The sequence below is a fragment of the Lipotes vexillifer genome, unplaced genomic scaffold (assembly GCF_000442215.2).
Source record: "Lipotes vexillifer unplaced genomic scaffold, Lipotes_vexillifer_v1.1 scaffold463, whole genome shotgun sequence".
In the NCBI taxonomy this organism is placed as follows: domain Eukaryota; kingdom Metazoa; phylum Chordata; class Mammalia; order Artiodactyla; family Lipotidae; genus Lipotes; species Lipotes vexillifer.
Window position 1 is genome coordinate 1,391,643 of NW_006779398.1, and position 13,264 is coordinate 1,404,906.

Sequence of the window (13,264 nt, forward strand, 5' to 3'; positions counted from 1 at the left end):
CATTGACTATTAATATATTTTAATAGGGAAGAAGGGAAAATTTTACCCATTAAGAAAGAAATGTGGCTGGAAGCCCAGGAAGAGTTTTGTCAACTATACTCATCAGGAAGCAAGGCGCCATGGAACAGGACAGGATTGGAGACTGGGAATTCTAAAACGTTTGTCTCCACCCTGGCTCTACTCTTACTGACTTAGCATCATGCCTGACACACAGTAGGTGCCAATGAAAATTTGTTGACTTACTTTGTGGACTTGAGAGCAACAGTTTCTCACAGTCTTTGTTCCTCTCCCAAAAATGGGGATAGGAGATAATTCATAAAGGTCTCATGAGGATCAAATAAAATAATATATATGAAAACATATATAGTAAGCTTAAAAGCACTAGAAATATATTGCTTACCATACTTTGGGGAATTTTAAAGTGAGTCGCAGAATTTTTAAACCCTGTGCATCACAGTATGAAGGTAACTTTTCTGTGAAGAGCCCAGGGTTGGGAAAGGGAAAGACAAACAGCTCACTGTTATCCTCTTCCTTTGGCCTCAGCCACCCCCCAGCCCACCTCCCCTCCTTCCCCTGGTCAAGAGGTGGCTGACCTTCCAAACTTGTGACTTCCTTTCCCATGGGTGAGTGGGACTTTTCCCAGAAGAATGTTAAACACAAACTACCTCCACACCTAAACCGACCCCACACTGAAGCCAATCAGTATCTCCTCTATAAGCCCCAGCGTATAACAGTCTTAGAGAGGAAGATTTAACAACTGGGTTTTGTAAAGCTGTGGCGTTATCCGTGATTTTAAATTCCCATTCTAGGCCAAACTGCTTGCTAGGAACAATGGAAGAGCTGTGTGTATACTACCTGCAATTTCCATGTTCTGTGGTGGCCTAAGGAAAGATGCCCGGATCTGGAAATAAAACACAGCACAGTGTAACCACAGTGATCAAGAGTTAATGAGGAACCTGCTCTCACAGGTTAAATCACACCCTTGGAGATAACATTTATTATCTGAAAATAGGAACATTCTGAGCATTGTGACATTGACCAAACCTTCTGTACAATTCCTCAAAACAGGCATTGTGTGAATACAATATGTCAGGGGGTTGTATTTCATGTGCTAATCTTTTCATGACACTCTCCTTCTACAGCATTTCAGTGATGGTGTAAAGAAAAAAAATATGAGTCAACCAAAAAGGGAGATGACTAGGATTATCCCAAAAGAAAAAGAGACAGAGGGAAAGGAGGAGAAAGGAGGAAGGGGAGAAAAGAGGGAGGTGGGAGGGAAGGAAGAAGAAAGGAAGGAAATGCAAATAGGATGGTCCCTAGTGGAGCAGGTAAAACAGATTAGGCAAAACATAGGACAATGTATGGTGCTCAATCTACCTTGGCATATTTGAGAGATACTATTTTATTAGGGTATTTTATTGACAGACTTTCTATTAAAATGCAAATTGTGTACATATTAGTAGTAACCCTCCACATATAAATCAAATTGGTTCTAAGTACATGCCATTCTTCTCAAAGATGCCAATAAAATGTTGGGATTACAGCAAAAATAAAAGAACAGTAAGGTCCTATAAATTTCCATGAATTGTATGATTCATTCCTTATCAATCTAACTAGTTAGAATCTTTTCAATCTTTTGTTTAAATTTCTTCTTCCTCATATGTAAACACATCTAATACATTTATAATTATGACATTCTGCACAGTGTCCAACACACAGTATTTGTTCCCTTCCCCTTTTCCTCATATCTTTCTTTTTTTCTATGGTATCTGCCTAAACTGGTGTGTATGTGGTGCCATCAAACAAGGTGTCATGAGTAAGAAGTGACTGTGAAGAATAAATAGAGGTGATTTCAAAAATAGAAAAGTTCTTCAGTAGGTAGTTTTCAAAAAGGGTAAACTGATTTTCCGATGATATATAAGTTGTTTCCCTCAAAGTATTTTCCTTCTTTTACCCCTCACGTGTTCCCATTTCTTTGCAATCTTTCTCTCTCTGTTCTCCTTTGCTTTCAGATGACTTTTTGTCTTTCTCTACTACTTTTTTCTCTTTTTTTCTGTTTTCCTCCCAACATTGGAGGCTACTGCTTTAAGGGTGTTTCCTCTCTTCTTTCCCACGGGATTTTTCATGGGAGTCAATTTGTGGGTGAACCTCAGTATGTCGAGATGTAAGCGGATGAATATATTGCCAGATTCTCACCACAATGCAGTTTTTTTAAAAAAAACGTTAAGAGACTGTATTTACAGATGCTTCATAGAGAAAACCTTCAGAAGCCCCCAGGTTTCGGAGGGGTTCTCCTCTATCTGAATGCGTACCAACGTATCAGGTGCAGCGTGGTGCAGTTTTCTTCAGTCACATCCCTCACGCCCCACTTAGGGATGTTGCCATTCATTGGCTCCTCCGTGGTTCAGGTTTTTACAAGTAAAGCCAAATCCTCAGGCATCTACCCTTCTTTATCATCCTTTCCCCCAGGCCGGACAGCCCCACACTGGAACAGCCCTGAGCCAGCAGCGCATGTGCGGTTGGCAGCGGCGACGGAAGGTCTGTGCAAGGTCAGCGGACGAGCAACCTGAAAATTCGTCCTGCCCGCAGGCCACCGGACAGGCCACAGCCAATCCAGAGCTAAAGCGGGTTGTTGCAAAAACAAAGGAGTTCTGAATCCACATCTTAAAGGGAATCACTCTAAGCAGATGGCATTTTTCTATAGAACAATACACTGGGGTTTTCATTCCTAACCGGAGTCAGCTTCAAATGAATCATAAACATGACCAGCAATGTCTTTAAAGTGAAGGTACAGTAACTGTAAACTACTGGAAAAGCTAGTGAAATTCCAAGTCCTAAGAAATAGATTTTAAGTGTATAATTTACATGGATGATTATGTTATAAATCCCTGTTATAAAGTGTCTCTCCAAAGACCGAGGACTCTCCTTAATTTAGTTTAAACCTAATGTTCTAGGTATAAAAAATACAGGCCAGGGGCTTCCCTGGTGGTGCAGTGGTTAAGAATCCACCTGCCAATGCAGGGGACAGGGGTTCAAGCCCTGGTAGGGGAAGATCCCACATGCCACGGAGCAGCTAAGCCTGTGTGCCAAAACTTCTGAGCCTGCGCTCTAGAGCCCGCGAGCCACAGATGCTGAAGCCTGAGCGTGTGGAGCCTGTGCTCCGCAACAAGTGAAGCCACCGTAATAATGAGAAACCCGCGCACTGCAACGAAGAGTAGCCCCCACTTGCTGCAACTGGAGAAAGTCCACACGCAGCAACGAAGACCCAAAAGCAGCCAAAAATAAATAAATAAAATAAAATAAAAATAAAAACAGGCCGAAATTTCATCATATTACTAACATAAGTTCAGCATAAACCCTCTTGTAAGTAGGTGTTAAGCTGAATGTAAAAGAGAAATTCTGGAGGATTTTTCTGCAAGCATGTCTCAAGTATCTGCCCTCAAAGCTCTCTTTTAAAAGAAAATTAGCAAATAGGCTATTGAGTTTCACAAGTATCTTCACACAAATAGTTTCTCCCCACTGGCCACAAGCGCGTGTCTCAGACTTTGGAACAAAACTTCGAAAAACATCCTTTATTTTTCAAACTGTAGTTTTGCTTTTGGAGATGCAACATTGCCTTGAGGAAAGTATTGGGTTGGCCAAAATGTTCAGTCAGGTTTTTCTATAAGATGTTACAGAAAAACCAAAACAAACTTTTTGGCTAACCCAATAATTTGGATTGGAATCCTATTTTATTTGAATCTTGGTTTCACTAATTATTGGTCTTAAGCTAGAGCAGGTCCTGTGAGCCTCTGAGCCTGTTTACATACCTGTGAAATCATAATACAATAACACTGACCCACCTACCTCACTAAGGATGTTTAAAGCACCCACTATAATAATATAGAAGAAAATAATTTTCAAACTGGTTATGATCCTTGTGGATATTTCACATATCACCCAAATACTGTCCTGATAGTGTTTCATAACAATTTTCACTCATAGTGTTTTTCTTTTTATTTTTCCTAGCTACAGGATAACTCTATTAAGAACAAAGACTAGATTGTGTGAGAAATTCATGTATGTTGCTATAAGGATCAAACTGTGACTGTCTCCTTAGTGAAGAGGTACGTAAATGTTCTACAACAAGGGATGAACTGGAGATTTTCAACAATAAGTTGTAATTATTGTTGAGTAATATTCCATTGTATATATGTGCCGTACTCTTGGGTGTGTTGATGCATGAGGGCAGAGGGTTGTCTCTTCATTGTGTCCTCACATGGCAGAATGAACTCTAGTGTCTCTTACTCTTCTTTGTAAGGGCACTAGCCCTACTGGGTTACGGGCCCACCCATATGACCTCATTTAATCTTTATCACCTCCTCACAGGTCTTATCTACAAATACAGTTACATTGGGGGTTCGGGCTTCAACATATGAATTTGGGGGGAACATAAATGTTCAGTTCATAACAGCTCAAAAAGCACTATTATTGTTTAAATTCCTATAGAAAAATTCACTTTGTTATTGCAAGATTGAAACTTTCTAGTCCTTAACTCCTTTTTCCCTGTTAAACAATTACTTTTAATAACAAAATTTCTTAGGAATGCAACTTTTGCAATATTAAGCTGAACATATAAAACTAATTCTCTCTAAAATTTTTGCTATAGAGCCCAATATTTTATGAAGAAAAAGCATTATATTTGAAGAAATAACTTGAGCTTTAGTAGCTTTTTAGAAGTGAAGGTAGTCTTTAAAACAAGTAAATCAGGGACTTCCCTGGTGGTGCAGTAGTTCAGAATCTGTCTGCCAATGCAGGGGATACTGGTTTGAGTCCTGGTCTGGGAGGATCCCACATGCTGTGGAACAACTAAGCCCGTGCACCACAACTACCAAGCCAGTGCCACAACTACTGAATCCTGCATGCCTAGAGCCCATGCTCCACAACAAGGGAAGCCACTGCAGGGAGAAGCTCACACACCACAATGAAGAGTAGCCCCCGCTCACCGCAACTAGAGAAAGCCCGTGCACAGCGATGAAGACCCAACGCAACCAAAATAAATAAATAAATAAATAAATAAATTTATTTTAAAAATAATAAAAATAAAACAAGTAAGTCATATTTGATGTTTTACTCCTTAGAAAAACAATCCTCCAAGGTCCACAAACATATTCCATTTGGCATTTTTATTATTTCCCTTTCTTCTCATATATTTTTATTTTTACATTTTAGAAATAAAATGTCAACTTGTGATATTATTTGAATAACAAAATAGAAACCGTTATATTAAGTAAATGGCAAAGAATGTTTAAAGCCTGTTAGATATTTGTTTATGCTTAGTGCGATAAGGCAGACAAAGACAAATAATGTACATCACTTATACATGGAATCTAAAACATACAACAAACTAGTGAATATAACAAAAAAGAAGCAGACTCACAGATATAGAGAACAAACTTGTGGTTACCTGTGGGGAGAGGGAAGGGGGGAGGGGCAAAATAGGTGTAGTGGATTAAGAGGTACAAACTACTATGTATAAAATAAATAAGCTACAAGGATGCATTGTACAGCACAGGGAATATAGCCAATATTTTATAATAACTATAATTGGAATATAACCTTTAAAAATTGTGAATCACTATGTTTTACACCTGAAATTTATATAATATTGTAAATCAACTGTACCTCAATTTAAAAAAAAGAAAAGTCTATTAGGTATTTGAATACTATAAGTTTACCACAATGCATATAAAAAGACATTTTTGCAAATTTTGTATTTCTCATGGCACCATGCTACAAAAATATCACTGCTATACTGTTTCACATTTGAAGTGTTTTGTATTTTATTAAGGAAAGAAGGCTAACATATACAACATAGTGGCTACATCTTAAAACATAAAAGAATGGCCTATTCAATTCAATAAATATTGTTGGTTGTCTACTATTATATTATCTCTTTTTTTTATACACCAACATGAAGTCAATAGATATAGATTATACCCTACCCTGATATCATGAAGATATTTTCCTGTGTTGATAATTTTGCCTTTCACTTTCAGGTCTTTAATCAACCCAGGGTTCATTTTATGTATGATATAAAGTAGGATTTTGATTTGTTGTTCATATAAATACAGGTGTCCTGAATAGAATTTATGAAAAAGATTGTCCATCCTCCACTAACCTTCCATGTCATCCCTGTCATACATATGTCTATATGTGTGTGCATCTGCTCTTGGGCTCTCCATTTTATTTCATTAGCCGGTCTATATCTATATCCATGCCACATTATCTTAATTAATATAGCTTTATAATGTCTTTTTTTTAATCTCATTTCCCCTCTTCCTACCCCCCACAACTCTGGTAATTACAAATCTTATTTCTTTTTCTATGAGTTTGTTTGTTTGTTTGTTTGCTGAAGTGTAATTGACCTACAACACTAAGTTAGTTCTTGGTGCATAACACAGTGTTTCCATATTTCTATACATGTGTATCTAGGCAATAAGTCAATATACAGTAGCACAATTCCTTGCAAGACTGTATTTATATGCAGTCTCTTGAATTTACATATGCATTTTTTATCAGATTGTCAATTGTTATGGAAAAAACATGCTATGATTTTGACTAGGATTGCACTAAATCTATAAATCATTTGGAGATAAAATAAATTAACATAATTTATCTTTTCATTTATTTAGGTATTGTTTAATATCTTTCAATTATTTTTTAAATCTCCTCATAGAGTTCTTGAACACGTTCTGTTAGATATGTTTTTATATAATTTGTATGCCTGGTGCTATTATAAATGGTATCTTTAACTTTTTTGTCTGTATTCTTACTATTTATTACTGTTCTATAGGGACGTAATTATTTTACTATACAGACTTTCATTTAGCAACTTTGCCTTCCTCTTTTATTAATTCGAATAATTTATTTGTAGGCACTTTGGGTTATTCCTTGTACAATTATATGATTTGCAAATAAGTTTTCACATTTTTGTTCTTTTCTATCCTTAAACACATTTCTTTTTCTTGTCACACCACACTGTCTAGAAACACTGGTAAAATATTGAACAAAAAAGGTAGTCCTTAGAATCTTGGTCTTTTCCCAAACTCAGAGGTCGAGGCTTCAGTTGGTTCTCACTGTATATAAAGTTTACTGTTGATCTTAAGTCAGATTAAGAAAGTTGCCTTCTGTTTCTAAGTTGCCAAGAACATCAACATCAATGAATATTATACTTTATTGAGTGCTTTTTCTGCAACTCTTGAGGTAATTTTATGGTCTCCTTTAATCTTGTATTATGGCAAATTATATTAATTTAATTTTTAATATTAATACAAACTTATCTTCCTGAAATAAACTCAACTTTGTCATGATGGATTATACCATTATGCCTTATAAATGTTCTAAATTATTTTTGTAAGTATATTATTTACGATTTTTGCATTCTTGCCTCATAAATAAAATCTGCTCATGTCTTTGTTACCTTACTATCTTTGTTGCATTTTGGTATTGAAATTACACTAGCTTCATAAATAAATTTTTAGTGCCCTGGAAGAGTATGATTAAGATTGAAATGATTTGTTCCATGAACACTAGTTTGAACATAACGATAGAGAATGTGTGCTTGGAATTTTCTTAGAGGGAATATCTTTGGCTACTGATGCAATTTTTTAGTAATTATAGGACAATCCAGATCTTCCAACTGTTTTTTAGGTAAATTTTCTAATACATATATATATATTTTATAGAAAGTTGTCAATTTAGTTAATATTTTAAGTCAATTAAAGAATAAGGTTAAAGCATAAACTTTTCATAAAACTGTCATAAATGTTAAAATTCTTGGAAATATACAAATAAGTTATAAACTCATGTCCAGACAAAAAATCTGCACATGAATGTTTACAGCAGCTTTGTTCATAATTGCCGAGACTTGGAAGCAACCAAATGTCCTTCAATAGATGAATGGATAAGTAAATCATGGCACATCTGTATGATGGGATATTATTTAGCAATAAAAGTAAATGAGCTATCAAGCCATGAGAAGATGTGGAGGAACCTTAAATGCATATTGTTAAGTGAAAGAATTCAATTTGAAAAGTCTACATACTGTATGATTCCGACTCTGTGACATTCTGGAAAAGGTGAAACTATGGAGACAGCATAAGAGCAGTGGTTCCCAGGGGTTTGGAGAAGAGAAGATGGAATGACTAAGTGGAGCGCAGAGGGTTTTTCAGGGCAGTGAAACTATTCTGAAATATACTATGACAGTGAATAGGTGTCATTATACGTTTGCCAAAACCCATAGAATATATCAATACAACACAAGGCGTGAACCCTGATGTAAACTATAAACTCTGGTTGTTAACAATGTGTGAATAAAGGCTCATCAGTGATAACAAATGTTCCACACCAATGCAAAATGTTAATAATAACGGAAACTATGTTCAGGGAGGAAGGGAATTCTCTGTATGTTCTGCTCAATCTTCTGTAAATCTAAAACTGAATTTAAAAATAGTCCATTAAATAAGTTAATTAATAAATAAGCGTTACATTCATTTACTTTTTCCCATATGATGTTTCCTAGTTTCCTTTAGAATTGCATGAATCTTTGAACATATGTTTCCAATACTATATTACATTTTTATAAGGATGGAATCCAAAGCTAAGTCCTGGATCCAGTTTCCTCTTTTACAAACTCTTTCTGTGTAATTAAAACATCACATTTTTTCCCTAATTGACTCATTTTTATGAATATGTTACTTTGATAGACAGTTTTGAGAAATGTTCTCAAAACTGTAGGTTTCCTTCCTGAATAACGTTTTCTTTAAAAATTAAAGTTTCATTATTCTTGGCAAACTGTGACATTTTTTAAGGTCAATAACATTTGTTAAGCACCAGCTACACCAACTAAGATAATTCTTAGCTTACCTTAGTGCACATTTGCCTGAAATGGTCAATTTAATAAATGTATTTATTTATATTAACATAGCGGTCACATAAATCCTTCAGAGCAGATATTCCACAACTTTAGATAAGTTCCATAACTCTGATGGATTGATGATATTTTTCCAATGAGCATGGAAAACAGAAAGAACCAATTCAAGCAATTAAACAAAGACATATGGCTCAGGACACACTGAATGTCCGATGCTCTCTTTCCTATTGAATGCAGCCCATCTGCACAAAGATGAAAGTTATGCATGTGGCCCTCTAATTGCCTGAAAGAATCTGGTTATGTTTTATTTGAGATGTTTAGTTAATACGATTTTCCTAAACTTCAGAATTTAATCCACTTTTTTCCTTTGGCAGCTATTTTTCCCTCAAATTACAGATGATCTACAAAGTTGAAGGAAGTCGTAAGTTTGATTCTTCTGCATTGATTTAAGCAGCAAGTCTGAAATATCAGGATTATTTTATGAGATTCCCTACAACTAAGAAGAAAATTTATTTGCTACTATTAGTTATCTTTTTTTAAAATATTTGATTAGAACGAACATTCTTTTGTTTATTCTTTCTTTTGTTTATTTGATTTGGAGGAACTATATGAATGAAGGACAGAGGAAAAATAAACTATCGTAATACATAAAGTTTGAGGTTTAGTTTATAATTCCAAGCTCTTTTATTTCGGATAAACTTGAAACTAATTGAACTATTTCTACTTCAAACTCCTAAATATCAGGAACTATGATACTAAGAGTAAGAATGAAGAAAATAAAGAGTCTTTTTTCCGTCCTCTGGGCATGTGGTTATGTGTTGGACTTCATTGTATTTTCTTACCTGTAAGTCTCAGGCACAGAATTTCTACTATATAGCTATTTGCTAACAAAATCAGTTAGTGGGCTTCCCTGGTGGTGCAGTGGTTGAGAGTCCGCCTGCCGATGCAGGGGACGTGGGTTCATGCCCCGGTCCGGGAAGATCCCACATGCCACGGAGCGGCTGGGCCTGTGAGCCATGGCTGCTGAGCCTGCATGTCCGGAGCCTGTGCTCCGCAATGGGAGAGGCCACAACAGTGAGAGGCCCGCGTACTGCAAAAAAAAAAAAAAAAAATCAGTTAGTGATCAAAGTCTAGAGCAGGAATTTTTTAGCTTTCTTGAATAAAGAAAGAAATGAATCATATTTCAATACTTATTTTTGTAAATGTCCTCTCAAAGGGGAAGCTCACTAAAAATCAAATTTCTACACTAGGTCAGTTGCTTAGAAAACAGCTGTGGAATCACCATGATTGAATCAGTCAGGTCTAATCAGCGGAAGAATCCGGACCAAGTAGTCCAATAGAGGTTATTAATAGAGGCCACTAGTTACAAAGGAATAGGAGGAGCTAAAGACACTGAGGGAATGGTGAGGATACTCAGAGGTCAGTGTCAGCACACAGAGATTAGTATCAGCCGAAAGTTCTTCTAGAGCTGGAGAGACAAAGGAGGTGATGCTACCAAAGGCCTGAATACAGAGCATCCAGACAGAAGCTGAACCCACAGAGAAGCAGTCACTCAGAGACCTGCCCAGTGGAAACTGTGACCACAGAGAGGTCTGCCAGAAAGAGATGAAATAATGGAGACTCAGATTATGCTAGAAATGCAGCCCAAAGCCAAGGGAGATGGCAAAGAAGTAACCTAGCTTCTCTCCCTTAGTCCTCCAATTTCCCATTTTTGTCTCCCGTTAGCCATATCTTTTCAGAAAACAACTGGCAAAGGGGGTGTGGAAAATCAAGTGTGCAGAGATCAGTACTTTGAGACCCTGAGTAGGAGCAGCAAATGGATCCTTTCTCAAAGTGAAGTAGTCATGATTTGGTGGAATCTAGCAAAATATGCAGAAGCTTGGACTAGGAAAGAAGGAAGAAATGTAGGACTGGAAATTCCCATAATAACTCTAAGAGTGACATTGTAACAGACAGGAATATTCACATTATTAGTGCTTATATTAAGTTTTATAGCAAAGAACAAAGGTTTCAAAAATGTTTTAAAAAGATCTATGAGCTCTTGAATCAGTAATAAATCTTGCTCATGAAATTGTTGCCAAATCTCTTGTAATAGCAACCATTTGTTGAATGCTTATTATGTGCCAGGCATGGTGCTATACATGCATTTTCTTATTTAATCCTCACAAGAACTCTATGAAGTAGATATGATTATCTATCCTCACTTTGTAGATAAAGGGACAAAGACTAAAAGAGGTTAAACAATTGTCTGAGTTTACAATGGTAGTAAGTGGGAGCGCTCCTATTCAAACCCAATTTTCCCGATCTCCAAGCTGTCATGATCACCATGCAATTCTGCCCCAATCAGTGCTGGCCAAATGAAGCTTCATTATGTTACCCATAATCACCTTTCTGGAGCAGATGGCTCTCTCCCACTTCCACAAGGCTGGCTCACAATAATGATGGTTAAAATTAAACAGGTGTTTTATATCCAACCCACACAGAGAAGATGAAGTCATTCTTACTTATATGACCAATGATTTGTTTAAAAGCTGTATGTACATTTTCTATCATCTCTGCACAGATGCAGGAAGGAAGCACCCATCTACTGACAGTGATAACAAGTCTTCTCCTCACCCAAAACAGCCTTGCAGACCTTCCTGGACTCCAGGCCCTTGCTGGTTTTGCCCTGCCAGCCCTGAAGTAGAAAGCATCTGGTGGTCAACACTGGCACGCATTGCCACCATGCCCTGGCCAAAGGAGGCTTATCTGACGACTGTGTCCTCATTCTGCCCATTGGACACTACAATTCAGTGGCAGAGCTTTGGCAGAGGTGGTGGCAGAGGTGAAGTATAATGCTATACTGGGGCAGTTTGTTAAGAGCCGAGGGAAACGGTGTGTTCTATTTGAGAGAGATCGTTGCCAAAGCTACTCAAAACCCATCAACCCCCATCTTTAGCAGGAGTGTCCTTGCTCAAAACCTGCTAACTCCCCACCTTTAGCAGGAGTGAACATAAATCTTTTAAGTTAAAGGGTCCAGAGATAAGAAAAGAAGCTACACACAAAAAAAGAAAAAAAAAACAAAAAAAAAACCAGAAGGAACCAGCTGGGACCAAGATGGCAATGAATCTGACCTCCGACAGACCCTGAATCTCATTATACATTGATTTTACTATATTAGCATATTAAATGACACACCTACCAGTGGCCATGACCAGACATTAAGGACCAAAACAGGATAAAAATGGGGTGGTATCCCACTCCCTCAAAATAGTCCTGTCCCTTCCCCAGCAGACTAACGCATAGGCCTCCCCATCATTAGCCTCACTTCTCCCTTGCTTTACTCTATAATTAAATCCCTCTCGCCAGGTGGGTGAGAAGTTGATCTGTGAACTGCTTCTCCATTCTCTGGCCACTGAATAAAGCTTGTGCTGTGTCCATCTCACCTTCGGTTTTGTTATTCACCTACTTTAACCTGAACTGAAAAAGAACCTGCCCCTTCGAAGGCAGAGAGCCTCGGCCAGGCTTGGGCCTAAGCAGGGTCCATATGACTTAATTCGGTAACAAGATGATAAGAGACATCACCTCCAGCACCAGGTCGTTCTTGTGCCATCAGCCAGGACACCACAGATGACATTAGAAATACCTTCATTCCCCGGGCACAGGAACAACAGATAGTGCTCTCGGACACCCCAGCACTCTGCCGTGAAGCAGATGGCAGAGCCAGGAGCAGCAGCATATTTTTATGTTGTATTTGACTCAGGAGAGAAGCTTCTCCACAGAATTAAAAGGAATTTTCCTTTGCAGTTTGGAAGAGAGGTCATGGCCAGTAAAGCCATCCTTAATATTCCTGACAAGTCTGACTGAAGGCAGTGTCGGAGGTGCAAGGAAGAGGAAGAGAGCCTGACTCACCAGGCTTCATTCTGGATGACTAAGCAAAGGGAAGAGGGGCTTTGTGAACTTCACAGGAAGTAACAGCAGCCTGTTTTTAAAGAAACTACAGTCTCCCATAGGGACTGTGGCCCTGCTTCTTTTTCGTGCATTCCCATGGAACCTACCTGCAGCAAAAGGCCTGAGATCGAATGGTTTTCGGAAAAAGTCACATTCTTGGATAAAAATCCAATATGGTGAAAGCATGTCTGTCACCCAGCTCCAAGTACAGCTTGTATTTATCAACATTTTCAAAAACGTTTAAAGTATCAAAATCCAAACGTTTTTCCATGAAAAATAATATGTGTGATGGGTAGGAGCAACACAAAGTCTGATATTTTTACTTTACACTAAATTAGACAGATATTTGGTTGGATATTTAAGCTTAAAGAGCTTGATTAATTAATACTTTTTAACTTCTGATACACTATATAGGGTGTA

At 37.5% G+C, this 13,264-nt stretch overlaps 1 pseudogene; it reads left to right on the forward strand.

Annotated features, from left to right (window-relative positions):
• Positions 1–2,243: 2,243 nt before the first annotated feature.
• On the forward strand, positions 2,244–12,868 carry LOC103072740 (CWF19-like protein 1 pseudogene; annotated as a pseudogene).
• Positions 12,869–13,264: the final 396 nt, after the last annotated feature.